At 41.5% G+C, this 21,504-nt stretch overlaps 1 protein-coding gene across 7 annotated transcripts in view; it reads right to left on the bottom strand.

The window, feature by feature from the left end:
* TENM4 (teneurin transmembrane protein 4) overlaps positions 1–21,504 on the bottom strand; it is a 1,563,774-nt gene that overhangs the window by 252,324 nt on the left and 1,289,946 nt on the right. The window contains exon 1 of one of the 7 annotated variants that reach the window (XM_017735921.1): positions 3,763–3,840. The exons of the other annotated variants lie outside the window; for them this stretch is intronic. The gene's annotated coding sequence lies outside the window, so the exon portion shown is untranslated. Of the gene's footprint in view, positions 1–3,762; positions 3,841–21,504 lie in introns of those variants that run through there. 7 annotated transcript variants of the gene reach the window in all.

Genomic DNA, 21,504 nt, shown 5'->3' on the forward strand with positions numbered 1-21,504 from the left:
ACGTACCTGCTAATGTCCCCAGTGCCACGGCTGTGGATGTTGAGGGAAGTGGGCAGCAATGGTCAGCCTGATGTGCTCCTCCTGAACACCATTCCCTAAAGACGCCCAATTTTTTTTAATGCATTTCTCATGTCATTTGCTGGTTCAAATGGAAGAGAGCTGCCACTGACAAGCTAAACACACACACCTACAGCCCTCCTTGGCTAGTGCTCAACCTCTCCCAGCTGGCCAATATTCTCCCTACAGTCCCACTTGCTCACGCTTCTTCTCCCATACCCTTGTCAGGGACTGCATGTTCTGATCCAGCACAGCAGCTGTTAGTTTCTTAAAACAACCAGATTAAAGACTGGATGCCTTCAGACAGTTCTGCTGCTCCTGAGTCCTATACATATATACCTACACACCAGTATACATAAGAAACCTGAAAAACTAGTTAGTGTTTCTTAATGTCTACCAAGATACCCCAAGTCAGCCTACTTTTCAAATAGTGCTGAAATCCTCAAATCAGGAAATCTTAAGGTTTCTGAACAGAAACATCCTGAGATGTTTTAGAGAGACAGGGCTGTTTAGTCTGCAAAAGGGAAGGCATGTGACCTTTCGATGCTTAAAGGAGGATTATAAGGAAGATGGAGAGACTTCTTACAAGGGCTTGTACTGATATGACAAGGGGTAATAGTTTTTAACTAAAAGAGGAGAGATTTAAATTTCATACAAGGAAGGAATTACTTATGAGAGTGATGAAGTACTGAAACAGGTTGCCCAGAGAAGCTGTGGCTGCCCCATCCCTGGAAGTGTTCAAGGCCAGGTTGGATGAGGCTCTGAGCAAGCTGTTCTAGTGGAAGGGGTCCCTGCCCATAGGTGGGGGTTGGAACAAGGTGATGATTAAGGTCCCTTCCAATCCAAAGCATTCTAGGATTCTATGAAATGGAGACATTCACACCTTAGTTACTTTGGGTAATTTTAGGTAAAGTAAAAAGCCTTCTGGACTTGACATATATAAAAAGAAAAATTAAAAGGTCCAAGTCTGAAAAGTCTCTTTTTCCTTACAATTATGTACCTGCTGATATTATAGGTAAAATAAAAACTGGGGCTTTCAATGTTCTAAATTACTTAGAAATAAAGAAAATCAAACAATGGCTTGTAATGCATCTAACATAAAACTAAAAGCCCTAAAAGATGCCCACGTATTTGTATATATATTAGTTGGTTTCAGCCTGCATTTGAGAATTTAATTGGACATTTTTCTGGAACTGTAAAAATAGTATTGCAGACAATATTACCTTTCTGGAATGAAAGGAACTTAGATAAAGAATAGCCTACCGTATCTTCAAAAAGTAGCATGTTTCTTAAGTTCCATGTGCATTATATTTGCAATTTACATGGGGATTTGTAACAGTGGTGCTGCTCCCTGGGTGTTACTTACTTTGGATGAGCTTCTCTAAGGCTGAGTTTACACAGCTGTGGTAGGAAAACCTAGCCACAATCAATTAAAAAGTGCAACACAAATCCTTTGGACAGCATTCTCAGGCTGTCCTGCTGTTGAGACAGCTACTATTCTCCGAGAATGAGTGCTCTAACTGTATTAAACTTAGTCCTAACCAAAATAAGCTTTTACTAATTTTCACCATTTAAGGAACATAAAGACCTGCCTTTGTCATTTAAAGTTTAAGCTGACTAAGCCTCATAGAAACAGAACGTTAAAGAACTAAAGCAATTAAATCCATTTACAGAGGTCAGAAGAGTCTCTGGGTTTTAGACATGATGGGCTTCTATGGTCTGTGCTTCTTATTCATGTGAACTTTCAGATTATGGGTTGATAGGTGGCAAAATAAGTCACCTTTGTTTTCCTCTTGGTAGCAGAGTGATGCTGAGCTGATCCTAGCAGGTCACCAGTGTCCTGGCATTACCTGCACTTCTGATTACTGAACAACTAGAATAAGCAGGCAAATGAGACCCCAGACGCCCTGCCTTTGTGTGGGACATATTTATTACCAACCTACTGAATCCTGCACACAAAGAAGGCCTCAGGGAATGGAGTATGTCTACAAGCCAATGCAAAAAGCACTGAGAAAAAAAAAAAAGAGGCTAAATAAGCAGGCAGCTGAAAAGCCTGAAGTCTAACTCACCAGCACATTGATAATATAATAATGTGGTCAACCCACTGTGTGGACTCTGAACAAGGCTTTTTTTTTGTTGTTTTTCAGCTAATTAGTAAAAGAAGAGATTAAGGTCTTTAATCTTGCTTACTCTTTCTTCCCTCTTTTTACCTGGAGGGTGTGCATGTACGTGTACATATGTATTTCCTAAATGAGCAAAGAGAAAGTACATACATATACATTAAGATGTGGAAAACATGAGGTGGAGTGTGAGTTTGGTTTTATTTCCAACAAGAGGGTCATTGACGTTATTTCAGATTTCCATGTTCTGTGACTGCAAGCAGTCAGGTGTGTGTGTGTGTGTGTGTGTGTGTGTTATAGGGTGGGAGGGGAAGACGGAAGCAGAACAGAGGATATGAATTTTAATCAGTTTCCTAAATGAATACAACACTATTTCCCCCTACTCTCCTTAGGATGACAATTCAGAGGAGATAACCTTCTCCTTTGAAAAACCTTGAAGGGAAAGTTTGTTTTTACCATAACAAATGCAACAAAAGAAGAGAGAAGCTGGGAAAGGGGGAGGGCGGACAAATTAAATGTCAAACTTTCTCTCCTTACTTGAAGATAACAGCATACTAGGAAACCTTCTTAGAAGCTTAACATAAATGCAGTTAAGCTGTTGCCAGCTGCAGTAAACCTCTCTCTCACCTTTCTTTCTCTCTTTCAAGATATCTTTGAATGCCTTCTCCTTCATCATAAATCAGACCTGTGAGCAATTATCACTCAAGCCGGATGGCAGCGGCCTGAGTGGCCACTGCTATTCCACTGCTGTAATCTGCACTTCGTCAGGTTACACTACCCTTGATGAAATTTCACATTTCTTTGCCAATGAGCGTTACCTCTCCATTTATTACTCACTGTCTTTGCAGCAGAGAGCTGTGAATTTCATTCCTCTCCTTGTAATTTGCTTAAGCATTACGGACCATCCGGCGGTGCTGAGCACCCTCAGCAACCCATCGGGGAATCTCAGAGCATCCCGGGGAGTCTCAGAGCATCCCGATAGGATGTGGCTGTGCTGCTGCTCCTCAAATACTTACCCTGAGGGCATCTCTCAGCGCCTCGGAGGGAGACTGGGCACAGACACCCTCCTCTGAGATGGTGCTGATGCCATTGTCACAACTATCAAAGGAACTCTGCGTTTTCGTCATTGCCCTTGGGTGACAGGTTCCTGACAGGTTCCGACCCCGCCAGCCCTCAGGCTGCACCTTGCCGCCCTCACATAGAAGGGGAAGGCACTTTGTCCAGTCTTTCAGCCGGGAGTTAATGAAATAAAAAAAGCCAACCTCCCCCGAAATTCCACCGCCGCAAAAGGGAGCGGGCTCCAGCCTTCAACTCACGCCAAGTTTGCGAGCGCTGCCCGGGTACCACATGGGGTCCCGCACAGCAGCGCGCACGGCACCCAGCGCGGACCTGCCCGACGCTCCATCTTCCAACCTTTGCCGGGCGATTTTTTACTTTTTATATAAAACCCCCCAAACCAATCCAACGAGCACACCCGCGCCCCCAACCAACCTACATCCCCGCGCACAGCTGTCAAGAAGGGCATGAAAAAGTAGGCACAGAGAGAGAGAGAGAGAGAGAAAGAGAGAGCGAGAGAGTCACTCACCGTTGGCGGCGACACACAGGTTTCCAGAGCCACTTTGAACTAAGAATGACTGAGGGGCAAACTCTTCCTCAGAGTCCGCTGCGGGCCACAGACACACACACACAGAGAAGGGAGGGGGGAAAAAACACAGAAAGAAATAAAATGAACAAAAAACCCACGGCAAAACACGGACAGAGAGACAATAAAAGTCGAGCCGGGAAACGAGGGAAGGCCGCCCCCCCCACCCCACCGCCTGCCCCTGCGGGGCAGCCCTGCCTGAGGGGCGGCCGACTGCACGTATCTGACCCCGTTACCTGCTGCCCCTGGGGCTGTTGCTGTCCTTTAAAACTCCTACCCACCTCATATCCATCCTTTAAAACTCGCCTCCGTCAGTTTTTTTTGTTGGGTTTTTTGTTTTGGTTTGGTTTTTTTTAAGATGTTGACATCGGCAAGAGCTCCTGGTGCGAGGTGCGCTTTGTGCCACATGGGCGCTCACTGTCAATGAATCGTTCTTATCGATGCGGCCGCGCTGCGTCTTACTAAGAGAAAGCTTTGCTCGACGTATTGTGAGGTGAATTATTTCAGATTCCATGTGAAAAGTGTAAAGTCCTTTTGGGGACTGGTTTAACAATTCCCTTCCCTCTAGTTTATAAAGCAAACAGCGCAAGACCTCCACCATGCAGGCAAGAGGTAGAGGAGAGGTCTGGGTACCTCTATGTGGGGCAGAAGCACCTCAGCAAACCACCGCACTGATATAGGGCAGAAGCACAGCTCAGACCAGCGTCATTTCGTTGATTAAATGATGAAAAACATGTCAAATCGGGTTCTAAGATTATACTTTACATAGAGCTGTGCCTGACTGAGGAAGAGCTTCTACTGATGGCAAGGAAATTGAAATCAGGTACGTGTAGGTTAAGTAGATTCAATTGGAAAACCACACTGTAAGCAGTTAATGGTTATCAGGGTCTTATTCCAATCAGATTTTTAAACAAAACTGGAAGTCAGAAGCCTCAGACTGGTGAAAAAACTATCAGGCAAATGTGGAGGTCAGATATGTGCAGTACATCAATAAAAACAGGGGGAATATGAACACAGACATATAATACAGGACAATGCATTTAAACATGAGCTTTTCCCCTTGCTACATTTGATCTGAAAGTCATAATGATTAATCTCCCACATTTTCCCAAATACTGAAATTTTATCATGCAAAATCCATCAAAATAAAAGAACAGTCAGCACAAGAAAACCAGCAAACTTAACAAATCATCTGTTCCTAAAAAACCACATTTTGAACATAGCATACCTCACAACATAGGTGTACGATATTTCTTACTAAACACAACATAAACACTTAGAAAAGGACACATACCCAAAACAATAAAGTGGGTTTAACATTTAAATCCCCCCCAAGCTGGTTCTGCTATGTTTCCTTCCACCTTGGTCATCAGTTTTTCTCATAATAAACTCTTGGATGTCACCTCCTTGGCATATGCCAGTCATATAAATTGCTAATTATAAATAGAGAAGAAATTGTGGCATCAGAAGCAAACCCTGGGATCCAAGGAGAATACAGGACTGTACCTGTGCTCAGAGACACCTGTCACCTGAAGGAGAAAAGCCAGCGCTGGTTGAGAGCCTGCACTCCATCGTGTGAACAGCCGCCTGTGCAGCACGCAGACTGAGAGCCGAAACTGGGAGCCCTGTGTGTTTTGTTATGATCAGCAGTGGAGTTGTCTGGGTCTCCTTCTTTCTGACAACCCTCCAGACAGAGAAGTTCCTCCTTTAGGAATGCAGCTTATAAGGAAGCCCACTTCACACTCCCTGACCCTTTTTATGATGCCAAGGCTGTAACCTTCCCATTGTGCTAAGTACTGGTAGGAGCTGGAGAGAGACAGGAAGAAAAAGGAGCATGTGCAAGTGGATGAGCACTGCTTTCCTTGTCACAGTCCCTGACATGAAAACAGATTCAGCTCTAATTCTGATCTGCTTTTGGAGAAGCAAAGTCTACTCTGCATCATCTTCTTTGTGGCAATAGAGATTTGATGAGCCCTGACATGTAACAAAGTTTAAATCAGGACTTCGATTTGCTATGCTTTTATTACAAAACAGGCTGACATGTATTTCTAATCCCATGTAGTCAGATGCTGTATTCTAGTGTGATGATGACTGAAATGGAAAAGAAGTGTTAAGTCAATGTCTCCCTATACACCCCTACAGTTTTCCAATGTACTTTGAAAGGAGAGGACACATTTTTCCAGCCATTGAGAAAGACAATCTAGATTAAAAAATTATTTCAAGCGTTTCATTCATTTACACAAACACCAGCGAAAATGCATAAAAAGGAGCTTAATGGTGTGACTAGCCAAAAACCAAAAAATGTATGGTAAATTACAGCAGAGCCCCAAAGCTCTTCCTGTGTTTTGCTCCGACAGCACGCTTGGCATAACTATACATGAATTCTGTAGTCTGGACATAAAGAGCAGGAGCAGAACGAGCTGAATTTGGAATTGTAACCCTAAAAGCAAAATGTCAGTGCTTTTGTCAGTCCACATCAGAAAGTTTCTGCCATTTCCACATGGTTGCAAGTTGTTGGGTTTTTTTTTGGTAGCTTTCCCCGTCTCCCAGTATTGCAGTTTTGGCAAGGATAAAAGAAAAAAATGTAAATAAAAATATAACCAAAACCTTTTTAATGGTAACTGTGGGTTTTAATCAACTCCACCATTGCAGAGTGCACATGAGAAGATCCCGTGGGCTTTCACGGTCATTACGTGCACTTCCAGCAGTGCATGAGCTGACCTTTACAAGGGAAGACTCCCTAGGAATTGTGCATATTAACCATGTTACTGAGGGCTGTGCTGCTATGAAGGGCACAGGCACATACCGCCATGCTCCCTGGAAAATTGCCTTTTGGGCAGGAATGACAGGGTGGATTCAACAGGAGATTTTGCCAGCTGCTGGATGGAAGGTGTGCACTAGGCAGCTCTGCTGACAACATCCAATTAAAATGCATGGGAAGCAAAGCAATACCTTCCTTTTTAACAAGTCAACAAGGCTGTAAGGCAACTGTGTGTTAAACTGTGGATCCTTTAAGAGAATTGCCTCTTTTTTTTCTTGCTTGGACAGAAAACCAAGAATTAAATCTGACCTTTTCACAAAAATTAAACTAAGAGAGAGACGAAAGCTACAAGTTTGTTTCCTTCTCAGACAAGTATCTCACTGAATTTACTGCAACTGCAGGTCCAAGTACAACAAGCAGGATTTGGCCTGTAAACTTTCATTCCAGCTGCCAGAGCAAAATTTCTAATTGATTAGAGCAAAATGAATTTGCAGCAATACTGGGTTGCCATGGAACCTGAACAAGTAGGACAATTTACTTTGCAGTATGTGCTGTTTCTCCTTCAAAAATACAAAACAGAAGGACCAGATAACACATTCATTATGCACACTCTTGCAATTTGGAACTTAAAGAAAAACAAAACTGATTCCAAGTATGGGCCCCTTGGCATCAATTTGTAACAATCTTATATATCCACTTGCAGTGAACAGTCAAAATTATGTTCTTTGGACTTGAGGCAGGAATAATAGTCGTTGAATGTCTCTGTATGAATGATGTGATTCTTGCACATATTCAGAGGAAAACAGAACAGAACCTTCTATTTTATCTATGTGCCAGTATTTCAGATTAAAATTTAAAAAAAAAGAATCAGGGGAAGATATGTTGCAGTCTCCGGTAGACTTATGAAAGTACTTAGGAAACACAAACTTTGGCAATAAGTTAGTTCAAAGAATCTGTTTCCCAACTTAACCAGTATTCAGGCACATTATATTTAGGGAAGAGACAAGCAGAGCAGAGACTAAATAGTTAGGGGAAAGTAAGACAAACAATAAACACGCCTTCATTTTATGCTGCACATTTGGCTGTAATATTTCAGAATTACTTTATCTCTCACAGGATTTGGCATTCAGAGATCAAGAGCTGATTTAAAACGGGTGTATTCATGCTAGTGTGAATAGAAGGGCTGCCAGAAATACAGAACATTCACAGAGATACTTCTAAAGAAGGTCAGTAAATTGTTTCATGGACTATATTCACTGGATTATACTCGTATGTTTATAATTTGTCCCAAAAGAGGTGAAAAAGAGTGGATATATACAAAGGCTGACTTCTCACAGAGCTGAAATGACAAGGCAACAGGATTTAATAGTGTTCAATATACACAGAATGGTATTATCTGTTATCAATAAATAAGTAGTATCAGCTTTTTTCACCTAGTAACTTCTTCTATCAAGCTTCATCCAAGAACCTTTAAGGGCTTTACAAGCATTGGGTATGTAAACTTTGAAATACTGTTATCAGATCTGTTGGGATCTGTTATCAGATTGGCAGATACAATGGTCAGAGGGCTGGAACGCTTCTTCTGTGAAGACAGGCTGAGAGAGTCAGAGTTGTTAGGCAGGGAGAAAAGAAGACTCTGGGGAGATCTTCCAGCAGCCTTCCAGTACTTAAAGGAAATTTGTAAAAAAGAGGGAGAGCGACTTTTTACACAGGCCGATAGTGATAGGACAAGAGGGAAGACTCTTAAACTAAAAGAGGAGAGATTTAGATTAGATGCTAGGAAGAAATTTTTCCCTGTGAGAGTGGTGAGGCACTGGCACAGGCTGTCCAGAGAAGCTCCGAATGCTCCATCCTCAGAAGTGTTCGAGGCCAGGCTGGACAGAGGGTTGAGCAACCTTTTCTACTGGAAGGTGTCCCTACCCAGGGCAGGGGGTGTGGAACTCGATGATCTCTCATGTCCCTTATAGCCCAAACCATTCTGGGGAGCAGACTTATGCTTCTGACAGATAAGGAAACTGAGGCACAGAGATGTGTAATAATTTGATTCAAAATTCTGTCATTTCCTGTACCTGCACATCATATTTCTAGCCACTGAAACAGTCTAAAAGGCTGTTTGTCACACTCAAAATACTTTAAATTAGCAGAATTCTCACCATAAAGGAACAACAGGTGTGGGCAGAAGTACTGTGATTGCAATTACCTCAGTACAACAACTGCAGTAGTTCTTTGCATTAAGTCCTATCACTGACAATGCCTTTGTACCACCTTAAAATAGGAAAGTCTCTAACCAAGGTTAGAACTGGTGCACCAATGATGTTAAGCACCACGGCAAACAAAAGACATCATGGTACAGCTCTGGCCTTTAAAACGAGGCTTTGCTTTGTGGGTTCACAGGAAGGCTGTGTAAATGATAGCAGAGTGTATTCTGTAGTGTGCTGGCTGGGTTTATTATCCTGTCAAAGGAAAGAGAGTGTAAACAGATTAACTTCTTTTTACGTCTTCCCCTCACTTTACACAGGAGTTTTGAGTGACTTGTACAGACACTGACATGAAATCTTATTGATCAATATTAATTTGTAGCTAATCTTGTGCTGGAGAAAAACATGACCTGCCTAAATAACCCTTAGGTACCTCTGTCTGATAGCAGAAATAAATTAATAATTTAGTCTAAAACTCAGGCAGTTTCATCTCATAGCATATCTGATTGATTAAAACCCCACCAGCATGAAGCAGTTCTGCAGGGCTGAGATCCTGTGTGAGAGCTATCCTATGCAAAGTGGCGAGCAGGGTGGACACCAGGACATCCCTGGGTTGCTGACACATGGGATGAAGTGGAAAGGATGGCGCCCTGCTTGCACAGCAGTGCTCGGTTCCCTGCAGAATATAAAAGGCAGTGATTTGCTCCACTGGTATTTCAGGGCATCAGAGATCCTGCTGGATTGAGGAGGGAAGTGGGAGAATATCTGCCAGTTTGCTTTTCAAGGTGAAGGGGAGTGTATATGAAGCCCTGATTATCACATTCTAGAAGTCTGGTTTAGCATCCTGAGCCTCACCCCTTCAGAGATGGAGAAAGAAAGAATTTTCCTAAGGGACAAACAGCATTCATGCCTTTCCTCATGGCAGCATATCACACCTTTCCAGTGGACAGCATAATACACCTCTGGAAAAAAAGCCAGCTGAACTATCTGTCTGGCAAAATGTGTCAGTGAATCATAGGAATAAGGAATTGTTGTGCAGATTTATTGCTGCTCTTTAACAATAGGTGGTCACAACATTCTTAGTTCAACAGGCAATATATACCTTGTGTTTAGAATTGATTAAAAAAGCAGTCTTGGAAAAGTAGTCTTAGTTATTTATATTTCCTGAATTTCCACCTGCACTTATGTTTATTTTACTTAATTTAATTTAGTGTATTTGATTTATAGTTTTAAAGCCAGAGGGGAAAATTAATGAAACAAAGGGGACAAATGAATATCATCTTAACAAGAAAAACCTGGGCAGCTGCCATGTCACTAAAATTAAGAAATGATTAGTTGTGCCTAGAAAATGGGAACTAATCACATGCTCTGTATGAAGACTGGCATACTGGGGAAAAAAGGGCCATGTGAGGTTAAAAAGGAATGAATGAATTCACCTGTGCTGAAGTGGAGTATGAAGAAGACGTGTTACATGGACTTCACCTGCCTTGTGGGTGATTTGTGCTACTCTTCCAAATTGTGGTTTTTTCCCCTCCACTATGCTGTGAAGATAGGCAATGATTTTCTTTAGCCATTTACCAGGACAGTGCATTTTCTATTGAGGAAGTCAAAAAGTCACTGTCAGCAGGGGCTTGGAAACGTTCTTGTTTGTACAGAGCAGACCTTGGGTAGACCCTCCTCTGGGTGGCAAACCTCTAGATTGGCAGCAGCTCTGTGAGGAATGAAATGCTGGGATATATAAAAGCATCACAGCTGTTACCTGTTACCTGCCTCTGTCCCAGCATAGATCATGGAGCAAGTGTTTGGGTCTTACGCAATTATTCCCCAAATGAAGCAGAAGGTAGAAAGGGACAAGAAACAATGCAGACCTCAGATCTCCTTTCCCCAGCTCCTGAGGTTACTAACCTGACCCAAAACAGCAGAAAACAATTATCCATTGAGCAAGATGGAGAGGAGCAGGGAGAAAATTGTTCCCTTCCGAAGTGCAGTCCCTCCAGGGCTTGGGGTGCTCTGGAGCAGCACAGCAGCACTTAAAATTTTTTGCCAACAGAAGAAAATAATACGGCAGATTTTCAGAAAATTACACGGGCAATTGCCCGAGCCGGATACTCAGCTTGCTCATTTGTAGGCACAACAGTAGAAACAGATTGTGTAAGTTAGCTACATGATTTTCTACAACATCCGTCTCCGAGGCTTAAATTGTGCTGCTATTTAAAAGCACAAACAGGTAATGTAATTTCCAAGTATGTGGGAGATTTCTTGTATCTTTTTCAAAATCAAAGAAGTAAGGATCAAGAAAGAAAGACTTTCTTCTGATAGAGACAGTATAAATAATCCTAATCACCACAGAATATTTATATCATGCCTTGTGAAATATTTATGCAAGTAATCCACATCATCTAAAGTTTTAAGGCAAATTCAAGCCCCTAATTATGGTTCAGCATTACAAAAGCTTCTGCAGCTTTACTCAAACCCAACTTGTAAAAGAATAATGTAATCAGTAGGCAGTCTGATGAGCTGCCCGTGAAGTGGCCTCTCTCAGTCTGACACTAATGCTCTATCTGATCCAAACACCCAATATAGAGTATGAAGTTCTCTGCAAACGATTACATGCAAATCTCCTAAAAGGTCCATTTTCCTGTATTTGATCACCAAACTGTAGGCTTTATAGAAATGGCTTTCTCTAAGCTTAGTGCTAACAAAATGGTTTACACTAGCCTTGCAGAACTCTTCCTGATAGGCTTGGTCAAGGCAAAGAACGTGTTCATGCTCCTGTTACCCCAGCAGGAAAGAGTTATTATACATGGGCCACTGCAAGGCTTTTTCACCTGCCCCAGCAAATAAAATTTACACAAATGTCTTGCAGGGTGGTTGGCAGTAATTTTCTAAAATTAACTTTAAAGTAATACCAGAGGAGCCAAAATTATGAAGGGCTAGAAACCAACCAAAATCACATGATGTTAGAGCCCACCTACTAGGCAGCAAAACAAATTAATCCTTCAGCCGAAGCACCAAAAAAACCACAGGTTCAGCTCATGATCACTGATACACTCTGCAGCTGTCCTGGCCACTGGGGATGGGCCCTAACACACATAGGTAAAACAGTACATGATGAAGAAAACTATGCTGTTAAGGAAGAAACTGTGTATTTCCACCTGTTTACTAGAGAATCACAAATAAGGATCTCTTGAAAGGAGGGAAGGTTGCAGTTGTTAAGAGAAATCCAGGACTTGCTTGGGGAAACAGAAGGATAAAGTGACATTGTGCAGCATAGTCACTACAGTGTCTCCCTAAATACAGCCTTTATCTTCCAGAGGCCACTTTTTCTGTCTCCAGTTTGAGCTGGAATGCCTCATTTCACTGACTATACAGGGAGCTGTGGTGATCCTTACTTGTGCTTAAGTGAAAGTCTCATGAACCCAGGGCTTAATGTCTAGAATATGCCTGAAGGTAAGGCATCTCACTGAGATGCTTTTGGCAGTGACAGTTTGGGTTGCTCCATAATAGAAATCCATCATTGCCCCATCTTATGTGCAGACTTGACACTTCCTTCCCAAGGTCATAGACAAAGGTTCTGTAGAGTAGCAATGGAATTGGAGATTGAACACACAGGCAGCTGGAGATAAAAGTTTCAGTGAAGGAGAACTCTGATGCAAGGATATTTTATGCTTCTCTTGGGAAAAAACATAGTCTGCCTGAGTAAGTACAATCCAAAGAAAACATATAGCTGCAGGTCTTGGGAGTCTGGAAAAGGGGTAATAAAGGTAAACTGCAGTGAGACCCCTACTTGTCTATGAATAAGTGTTCTGTGGAGGACATTTGGGGTGACAGGAACGTTGCCTGAATAAGGAGATTGTATCTGTTTTGATTACTGTTAAGATTACTGTTGACTTTGGATTTTTGCACTGCAGAAAACTTACTAACTTGCTCAGCCTCTTACACTTACTGGGGCAGTTTCCGCCCAATCCCAGTCTTTATACCCATGAGGATTGGATGCCTGCATCCTTAAAATTGTATGGGAGCTGTTTTCCAGTCATTGTTAATTCTTGTATTCTAGCCAAGCTCCCTTGTTTTTGGAGGACTTTTTTTGCAGTGCGTGATTTCAAAGAAAGCAAACAGGCTCCCTGCAACATCTAAAAGTCATGATTCAGAACATCATTTTCTTTCTTCCGCTGAGAAAGAGATCAAGGCAATTTGTGCTAAAAGACTCTTCTTAGATCAACTTTTAAGGGGATCTGATTAAGAAGAAAGGTTATTTTCCATCACACTGTCTGTGAGCTAGCCCTGGGGCTCTGGACTTGAAGACAGTGGAAAGTGGGAGGCTCCTGCAGAAGGGGAAGCAGGATGACTGCTCCAGAATGATGCTGAGACTTGGTCCATGTGCTTCAGACACCAGCAGCGGAGCATGGTGCTGTGCTCACGGGGCTGCACCCCTGCTAACACTTGTGCTCAGTGCTGTGCTGCCATGTGCAGCCTGTAGCACCTCCATGGCTGGATGTCTGTACCCAGGTTGACAGTGGGTGTAATTCCTTTCTGGCTTACTCTGAGAGTAACTCTCCACTCTGTAGCCTGGGGAAGAACTCTTCAGACCCGTCTGATCTGATCCTTATGTGTCAGACTCTCATTTGGCATCCATCTCATGCTCCCCCAGGAATGCATTTGAAGATTGCATATACCCTGTGCCTGGCACAGCTCATTAAAAACCAGACCTATCCTGCATCTTCCAGCAATTTCAATCACTTTTGTCTATCTATTCTGCAGGCTTTTCAAGACTTGGACTCCTTCTCTTTGTGTGCATGTGAAGCATGCAAAACTGCAGGACTTTGATCTTGTGTTTGACCATGAGGTGTTCTTGCAATGCAAGCTGTAAGAGTAGAGTAGCTTGTGCTCAAGTAGCTGTAATTACTGTAGAAGAGAGCAGTTCACAATGTTCTGTAGGCAGAGAGAGGCTGAGAGTGTCCCTTCGCTACAATCTGCAGATAGTACAAGTGCTGCGTTTCCAGGGAGGTCCAAGTGGAGATCACACACTTACTGAGAAAGCTGCTAGGAAGATGTGCACCCCTCACTGCTCTATTTCAAAATTTCACCTTATAAACTTGCACTTCAGCTTTGTTTTCCCAGAAAACTTTCTGAATTTTTGCTGAGGCAAATATATCTGTATCTGAGGCTATGCATCTGTAGGGGATGCTCTTCTCTCCTGGGAAAGATTGCCATTTTATGGTATTGCCCAAGAAGGTATTGCAGGAATATGACAATATTGAGACAGGAAAAAATGGTGTTCGACCAGAAGTTGTGATTTGCTTCAGTCGTAGAACAATTTAGAAACTAAACACTAACAGCCGCCCACAAGAAGAAAAGAAATGGATCAAGAAAAATTTTCAGATTATTGAGTGACATTTCAAGTCCTAAAATATGGAAACAATCCTTTTTCCTCCAAAATAATTTATGTATTTCAGCAGACAACAAAACTACTTGCAATGCAATAGCAAAACTTCAGAAAGTTTGAGACACCATTGATGTTACTGTTATTTTTTCTCCAAAACAGTGATTAATATCTTTAAAGCTGCAATTTAAATACCTCAATCATTGCTTTACTGACTTTTGCCCTATAAGAAACTTTACTTTGACTTTTGTTCAGTTCCCTGCTCAGTGAAAAAGATGAAATTTTTCAAGTGACTATAAAAAGATTGGACCCAAATGACGGGTCTTCTGGATAGAGGGAAGGTAATGATAATTCAAAACACATTGCAGACACATCAGAATTATTTAAAAATTCCGGTACTTCGGAGAAGAGTGGCTATAAGCAGTAAAGCTAAATACAGAGGAAAGAATACCTGGTCTCATTCACTGAATGGTCTATCTCTCGTTTCTCCCAGCTTCTGTCTGTTTTTCAGAGTGATAGTTAAAGGAATTGATAGTTTAGGAATTAATTCATATTCAGGAAAAAAGCTCTTTTAAAAAGATGAGAGCATTATTAGAAAATAATTCAAAGCTTGAAAATAAGGCACCTGAGCCCACATGAAAATGTGCTGCTGGTTTTGCCAGAAGAGAACACACTACTGGTCCACCTTGCTTACTTAACCCTTCCCCATCACTGGCTAATTGCAGCCATGCAGTGTTCCCATAAAACAGTTAATTACACCCGGTGGTATAGGGGGAAAACTCTTTCTGATACTGCATAGTAACCAAAGCTAGGCAAGGAAGCAAGATGGCTAAGACACCTTATTTTTCCCTGACTGTTGAAACAATATGTGCTATGTGTATTCCAAGTCAATGGTAGTTATTTTCCTTAGTCTATTTGCCCCAAAACCAACGTGTAACAGGTAGCTTTGCATGCTAGTGATGAAATATTCACTGCTTCTCCAAGTGTAATGGTTTTAGTCACGGTAAAATGCTAATGGGAGAAGAAAATCCTTATGTTCTGGGTGACAAACAGCTCTTATTGGTTATTTTGTCCATCTTTGAGGTAGTTATTCACTCACTATAGAATAGAATCCCTGCTATAACAAGTCTAACTTTAAATTCCCGATCAATTAGTCTGGCCAGCCTGATCTAGACTTTTGGAGGTCTAACAATGCCCACTCTCAGATATGCTTCTATTATACTGCACTGAACACTCCTCAGTAGGCTGGTGAGCAGACTATGTAACATCACGGTCCCTTTTATCTCTAATTTTGATGATTACCTGCCTGACCTCTTTGGCAGGCTTGACCTTCTGTACACTATTCAGTAGTTTATACAGCTATTTTCTTTCTTATGATTCTTTTTGAACTAAAGACCCTGATCTGCAAGCAGCGTGCAGACCCAGCTGCCTTTCATCAGTCCACATGTGTGTCAGCCAAATGCCTACGAGTGGAGAAGCTCTGACTAAACAGGGCTTGAGGCACTTCTGCAGACATTACAGCAGTTCCACTACCCTTTATGAGCCGCTCTGGCCTCAGTTTTGTCCTAATTTTTACCTTTTGGCTATCTGTGCATGCATTCATATGAGTTATGTTTTGCCCATATTCTTTTAAATTTTGGATGCGCAGGAAAGAGGCTCTTTTTTCTGTTGGACAATTTTTCAAGTGGTGCTTTTCATTTACAAAAAGACAACACAAGAACAAACATAAAAAAAACCAACCCAACCTTGAGAAGTCTACAAGTAGAAAAAGCTTTTCCAAATGTATGACTTTTTGATTCTATATACGATCAGTTGCCTTGCGTTCATAAATTGTAAAAACCAAAGGAGACAGCAAAATGAGTGTAAATGATTCTGGGGAGATTCCTGAAGTCCTGGATGATCAGTAAACTTGATCACTTCTAGGGGCTGCCCAGTTGTATAGGCTTTTGTGCTCACTAAGTGTCTTGCTACTTAACCAGCTGGTTCCCTGATTTTTAACATTAAAAAAAGTGTTATTGGAGATATAAACCTGTCTGTTGCACAACCTTGCTGCGATAAAGAGCCCCGTTACATTCTCAAAAGGCCAAAAAGTAACTAATACCACTCAAACTGAGTGGAGCCTAGAATCAAGGCTTCCCACTTCTTGGGGAAAGGTTCCAATTCCTAAAGTATTTTAGAAGAGATCAGTGTTATCATCACACATCATCAGAAGATGGCCTGAAAGACTGACACTCAAGTGTTTCCTATTAGTTGCACTGGAAGACTTAAAGAAACGGGAGACACTCAAGCTTCCTGTGCCCTCGCCGGGTGGGAAGGGATTCCATATTACAGGTTAATTAGAACTTCCTCTGCTTATCTTTGAGGCCATCTACCTTCTTCCACTTCTACTTCCACACATGAAAAGCAAAATTTGTATGGCTTTGAGCGTATAGACTGGATTTCTCCCAAACTGTTTGGGACCAGACTGCCCAAATTTCACTAGGTTTCTTTTTCTTGGACTCCTAAGTTGTGTGTGATTAAGTATGTGTAAAAGCCACAATTTGCAGACCTTAGTCCATAGAGGAAAGAACAAAAATTCACCTTTCCTTTCTTAAACTGAAATGTTGAAGTCATCAAGTGAGAGGCCCTGACACAGAGCATATCAGGGTTTTTTGTTATTTTGGAGTGGAGGTTTTTTCAAAGATGCAGAGAACCCTGAGATCATGGTGAAGACAGTAAATGGATTTTGGTGTGTTTATTTCTCTAATCAAACAAAGGTATGCCTAAGAGGCAGTGCTTGAAATTGTTAACAGACATAATCATAAACAGAGATTATTTCTAAATATATCTTAAACTATCAAGAGTTACCTGCACACAGACTTTGTACAGAAAGGATGAGTTGTATTTTCAGTGTTCTTGGCTGAAAAAAGCTACCGTCTATCCCTGTGCATTTGGGCATAAGCTAACCCACCTCACGCCCATGGGAAAACAACACACATTTGGAGATGCTTTAAGAAAAACAAAAGCTCATTGCTCCCTGTCACAGCTCAGTTTATACAGAAGCTCCAGTAAAACTCATTTATGTTTGGGATTCTAGCCACGGACAGGTAAAGGTGCTGTTGACAAACTGTTCTGCATCTGAAGGTTCCTGAAGGCATTCCTTATCTAAGGCTGTTTCAAAGGCAGTTCTACTTGGATCTGTCTGCTGATCCACAATAACTGTGCTGTCTACTGGTTTTTGTTTTTTATCTTTTCCTTTTCCTTTATGTTTTCTTATATGCTGAAGCTGATGCAAAGATAAATGTGAAAAGGCATGACATTTCCTTTTTGTTAGATGCTTGTGACTTTTATTGTGTGTGTCCCCAAAGGTAGCTTAACCAGCACCTGGTGCTATTTGAGTGTTTCTGCATTCCAGTCAATGAGAGAAGAGTCTCTGGAATCAGGGAGCAATAAGGCTACTTCAGAATCAAAATGGTCATTCTGGTGTGAATATTAAAAGTTCTCTCTCACACACACATACACACACACAGGAAAAAGGGTTCAGATAGCCATATTCTGTGCCATTTACCCTGCAAAAATATATACACTCATACAAGATCTGTTATAAATTCTCAGCAATTTCTTTAAACCTGCACTTAGCTGAAAAGTCTGTTGCTTCTGTTTCAGATTTGAAGAAAGCTTGTCTACTTTTTCCAAGTATATCACTTCTAATAAAATATTCTACCTGCGCCTGCGTTTTCTTGACTAATTCGTCAGATTATCACACCTACGAAAATATGCCACTAGGCTGATATTTCAAGGTCTGAAATGGCATACAGATATTTGCTGGCTTATTTTGAGAAAAAGCTTTCTTCTACAACATGGGTTTTATAACTGTATTGGTAACATAATTATTTAAAGCTCTTCTGGTAGTAGAACACCAAACAAGTTTCTCTACAGTGTTCTAGTTTTGGTGGGGAACACTGATAGCCAGTAATTCAATGGTGTGAAAACATAAGAAAAACATAAGAAAATCTAACACAGGTCTCAAGCAGCACAGATAAAAATAAAAGGTCAGCAATCTGAATGTGTCCAGATCTATACTTTGTATGTAGGTTTAATTTCTGGGCTTTGCTGTACCCTATCACTGATGCCATCCACATGAGCATGTAAACATAGGCAACAGGAGCAAAGGCTGTTTGGGCTACTTGGAATAAATGAGGAACTGAAATCTGAAAACACAAATTGCACAGTGTCACAAGAAGTTAAATCTGCTGTGACCAGAGTGGGGAAGACCACCAGGAACTAACAGAGACCACTTACAGGATATGGGGAAGAGACAAAAAAAGATATGAAGGTTTTGTATGGCATTGCAAAATAAGATATACAGAAAGAGAATTGATGAGCTAATGGTGATGAACTTGACCACTGGACCCACAGGATGAGAAAGCATATCTGTGCAAATGATTTTCCATCATGGTTTACTCAATGAAACATACATATGTTCAGAAAACGTTTCATGGGAAAAACCCTTCAGCTGCTGTAACTTGTGAGTCAAGTCAGGTAGAAGAACTGAGATTGGTCTGTGGCTCAAAATCTCCACAGCAACAGGCATATCTGCTGCTTTTGTTAATGCCAGGTGGAAAATGGAAGGGGTATTTTATGTAGAGAAAGCAGTTGTGTCTGATTATACACAAATACTAGTTTAAAGCCCAAACAAGCATGGATTTTCCCTAACTGTGAAAACAGCTCTTTAAGACATTAACTTCTGCGTTTCCTCAAGAAATAGGTATATTTAAAATAATTTCAAAATTCTATGGCCAGCCATTGTAAAAATTCTCGCTTTTTTTTTATAAGTAAACAGAATTCAAGGTCTGCTTTTGTTGTGGGCAAAGGTCAGCTGGCGGAACAGAGGTTTTATGATCCATTCTTCTTTCTTACTTGCTGTTGCTGGGATGCTGTGGAGTCAGCCAAGAGATGGAATAATGAATGTCTTCTTTACACTTCCCATTTTATCCTTCCCAATGGTAAAAGGTGGTTGTTAAACCATGTAATGGAAAACTGGACTGATGGAACTGGGATTATAGTTTTTGGAATGGTGCTTTTCAAGCCATTCCATTTTCCCAATCTCATTTGTTCATTAATTCAGCAGTCTCTTTTACCACAGCTAGTGCTAAAATTCATATAGCAATGATACATCCAGCAGATTGCACATTGCTGTGTAGGCAGGAATTGCTCCCTTCAGATCCCTGGCAAGTGATAAGCACATGCCCTTGAGCCTGAGGGTTTTTGCAAATCCCTGTTGCATTATGCAAATCTCTAGAACTTATTAGAACAGTTTCTGAATAATAGCATCTTCTTCTGCCACCTGTTCACCAAGGCCTTAGGAATCACTGGAAGAAACTAAAAATCCAAACTCTATTTCCAAATCTGTCCAGCAGCACAATATATCTGACAAACTGATTGACAGAAGCAAGTTTGCTTCTTAGAGGAGAAAAACAGACGAGCAATAAAGCTACCAGGGCAAAATCTTCCAGTGTGTCAGATAAGGGCACACCACTTCCCTTGGTTCCCACCATAGGACTCTATCCACCTGATCATCCCATTTGCTTAAGAAACTTTAGTATTATTTAGAAAAGTGGCATCAAAACTGAAAAGAAAGAAAATTAATCCAATCTGCCCCTCACACCTTGGTGTTTAATAGAAATCTGCAATGAATAGATGTGTTTTGTGAAAGGTCTGTTTTAATAAAACCTGCCTTCATCTCAAAAGGGACTAGAAATAGACTGAAATGAACACTAATACCAGCTTATCAGCTACTCGGTAAAGTCCTATTTATAAATCTATGAATGCTAATTCACTGTCTTGCAATAGCAAGCAGAATTGTATATTATTCCCAAATGAAAGAATGGAAAGTTTTAAAGAAGACACTACATTGATAAATGTCTAGCCAGGTGTTTTGTATACCCAAACTTTTCCTATCCAAATTTTTCCCATTGTTTTTCCTTTTCATAAAAGACTCCTATGAACTCTTCTAACAGCTATTTTAGTTCTTTCTTAAAAGACTGCAACTTGGCAACAGAATCATAAAATCATAGAATGGTTTGGGTTGGAAGGGACCTTAAAGATCACCTAGTTCCAAAACCCCTGCCATGGGCAGGGACATCTTCCACTAGACCAGGTTGCTCAGGGACCCATTCAGCCTAGCCTTGAACACTTCCCAATTGTGATGGGGCATCCACAATTTCTCTGGGCAACCTGTGCCAGTGCCTCACCACTGTCACAGTGAGGAATTGCTTCCTAATATGTTGTCTAAAGCTGCCCTCTGTCAGTTTAAGCCATTACCCCTTGTCCTGTCACTCCATGTCCTTGTCAAAAGTCCCTCTCCAGTTCTTTTGAAGCCCCTTTAGGCAGTGGAAGGGGCTCTAAGGTCTCCTGGAGCTTTCTCTTCTCCTGGCTGAACAACCACAACTTTCTCATCCTGTCTCTATAGCAGAGGTGATCCAACCCTCTGAGCATCTTCCTGGCCTCTTCTGGACCTGCTCCAACAGGTCCATGTATTTCTTATATTTAGGGGCCCAGAGCTGGATGCAGCATGCCAGGTGGGGTCTCAGGAAAGTGGAGCCATAGTACAGTGAGCATCTGAGATTGTCCCAGAGTCTGAACTTACCAGAAATCAAGCAGAAGCCCCTACGAATAATAAAGTGGAATGAGTATATTTATGACTGACCTCTGAAGAGAGATATTATCTGATAACTGTGTTACAAAAAACATGGTCTTTATAAAAAGACTTGTAGGTAGAAACATCCACTGTAGGAAATCCATATGTATTTATAGACCACATGACAAAAATGTGTAGCTACAACGTCAGATTGATGGAGTAGGCTTAGAAATTGTGTGTGAGACTCTCAGGAGATGGAGACACACACAGCTCACTTCAGACAGGTCAGCTCTGGAAATGAAGAAGTTGCATAGATACAAATGGGCTGCTTCCTCACAGCCACCTTTCTGTGGTGTGTCCCTGACCTTAAAAAACCTCTTTAGGATTCCCAAAGACTAAAGAGACTTGCCAGCACAGACTAGAGCCATCACAAAACCCTGACGCACTGCTACATGACACGTACAAGCCCTCAGGTTTGTCAGGTCTCTAGAGAAGTACAAACCAGGCTGAAATTTGGATCTTTCAAGGTACCTCCGTACTTTCCCGGATAAAGGCTTGGGAGGGAGGCACATTTCTGCAATTCTCCGTTTGAAGTCTAGCACTGACAAGTGTGGGCATCTGAGCAAAATGTGTATCATGCCTTGACAGAGCTGATTACCAAAGGTCATTTTCCACATGGACTATTCTTATTGATTTATACTGAATTACTAATAGCGTAAGGCAC

The sequence above is a fragment of the Corvus brachyrhynchos genome, unplaced genomic scaffold, assembly GCF_000691975.1.
Source record: "Corvus brachyrhynchos isolate BGI_N302 unplaced genomic scaffold, ASM69197v1 scaffold44, whole genome shotgun sequence".
Lineage (NCBI taxonomy): Eukaryota > Metazoa > Chordata > Aves > Passeriformes > Corvidae > Corvus > Corvus brachyrhynchos.